This window comes from Arachis hypogaea, chromosome 11, assembly GCF_003086295.3.
Source record: "Arachis hypogaea cultivar Tifrunner chromosome 11, arahy.Tifrunner.gnm2.J5K5, whole genome shotgun sequence".
Taxonomy (NCBI): Eukaryota; Viridiplantae; Streptophyta; class Magnoliopsida; order Fabales; family Fabaceae; genus Arachis; species Arachis hypogaea.
The window spans coordinates 54,486,146-54,488,193 of NC_092046.1; the positions used below are offsets into that span (position 1 = coordinate 54,486,146).

At 32.8% G+C, this 2,048-nt stretch overlaps 1 non-coding gene across 1 annotated transcript; it reads right to left on the reverse strand.

Annotated features, from left to right (window-relative positions):
* Positions 1-1,453: 1,453 nt before the first annotated feature.
* On the reverse strand, positions 1,454-1,560 carry LOC112726098 (small nucleolar RNA R71). Its single transcript, XR_003165166.1, has one exon. It is a non-coding gene; the product is annotated as a small nucleolar RNA R71 (small nucleolar RNA).
* Between the last annotated feature and the right edge of the window lie 488 nt (positions 1,561-2,048).

Here is a 2,048-nt window from a genome sequence, read left to right on the forward strand (position 1 = left end):
CATAAATTCGAAAATTTGAGTTGACTTTTTCAAAAAATTTTAAAATCTAGTTGTTTTTATGAGTCAAATCAAATTTTCAATTTAAAAATCTTATCTTTTTCAAAATCTTTTTCAAAAAATCAAATCTTTTTCATTTTTCTTAGTTATTTTTGAAAATTTTAAAAATATTTTTCAAAAATCTTTTTCTTAATTTTATATCATAATTTTCGAAAATAACATCACCAATTAATGTTTTGATTCAAAAATTTCAAGTTTGTTACTTGCTTGTTAAGAAAGATTCAAACTTTAAATTCTAGAATCATATCTTGTGATTTCTTGTGAATCAAGTCATTAATTGTGATTTTAAAAATCAAATCTTTTTCAAAACTAATTTCAATCATATCTTTTCAAAAATATATTATTATCTTATCTTTTTCAAAAATTTGATTTCAAAATATCTTTTCTAACTTCCTAACTTCTTATCTTTTCAAAATTGATTTTCAAATTTGTTTCAACTAACTAACTAACTTTTTGTTTGTTTCTTATCTTTTTCAAAACCACCTAACTAACTCTCTCTCTCTAATTTTCAAAAATATCTTCCCTCTTTTTCAAAATTTCTTTTTAATTAACTAATTATTTTAATTTTTGATTTTAATTTTCGAAAACTACTAACCTTTTTCAAAAACTATTTTCAAAAAATCACTAACCCTTTTTCAAAACTAATTTTCAAAAATCCTTCTCCCTCATCTCCTTCTAATTATTTATTCATCTACTAACACTTCTTTTTATCTCACATCATTGCTCCTATCCTTACCCTTGTGTTTGGATTCTTCATTCTTCTTCACCCCTATTCCCTTTCTTCTTCTACTAACAATAAGGAACCTCTTTACTGTGACATAGAGGATTCCTCTTCTTTTCTTGTTCTCTTCTCTTTCTTATGAGTAGGAACAAGGAAAAAGGCATTCTTGTTGACGCTGATCCAGAACCTGAAAGGACTCTGAAGAGGAAACTAAGAGAAGCTAAATTACAACAATCCAGAGACAACCTTATTGAAAATTTCGAACAAGTAAAGGAGATGGCAGCCGAACCCAACAACAATAATGCAAGGAGAATGCTTGGTGACTTTACTGCACCAAATTCTAATTTACATGGAAGAAGCATCTCCATTCCTGCCATTGGAGCAAACAACTTTGAGCTGAAACCTCAATTAGTTTCTCTGATGCAGCAGAACTGCAAGTTTCATGGACTTCCATCTGAAGATCCTTTTCAGTTCTTAACTGAATTCTTGTAGATATGTGATACTGTTAAGACTAATGGAGTAGATCCTGAAGTCTACAGGCTCATGCTTTTTCCTTTTGCTTTAAGAGACAGAGCTAGAGTGTGGTTGGACTCTCAACCCAGAGATAGCCTGAACTCTTGGGACAAGCTGGTCACGGCTTTCTTAGCGAAGTTCTTTCCTCCTCAAAAGCTGAGTAACCTTAGAGTGGATGTTCAAACCTTCAAACAGAAAGAAGGTGAATCCCTCTATGAAGCTTGGGAGAGATACAAAGGACTGACCAAAAAGTGTCCTTCTGACATACTTTCAGAATGGACCATACTGGACATATTCTATGATGGTCTGTCTGAATTAGCTAAAATGTCATTGGATACCTCTGAAGGTGGATCCATTCACCTAAAGAAAACGCCTGCAGAAGCTCAAGAACTCATTGACATGGTTGCTAATAACCAGTTTATGTACACTTCTGAGAGGAATCCTGTGAATAATAGGACACCTATGAAGAAGGGAGTTCTTGAAATTGATACTCTGAATGCCATATTGGCTCAGAATAAAATATTGACTCAGCAAGTCAATATGATTTCTCAGAGTCTGAATGGAATGCAAGCTGCATCCAACAGTACTCAAGAGGCACCTTCTGAAGAAGAGGCCTATGATCCTGAGAACCCTGCAATAGCAGAGGTAAGTTACTTAGGTGAACCTTATGGAAACACCTATAACTCATCATGGAGAAATCATCCAAATTTCTCATGGAAGGATCAACAAAGGCCTCAACAAGGATTTAATAATGGTG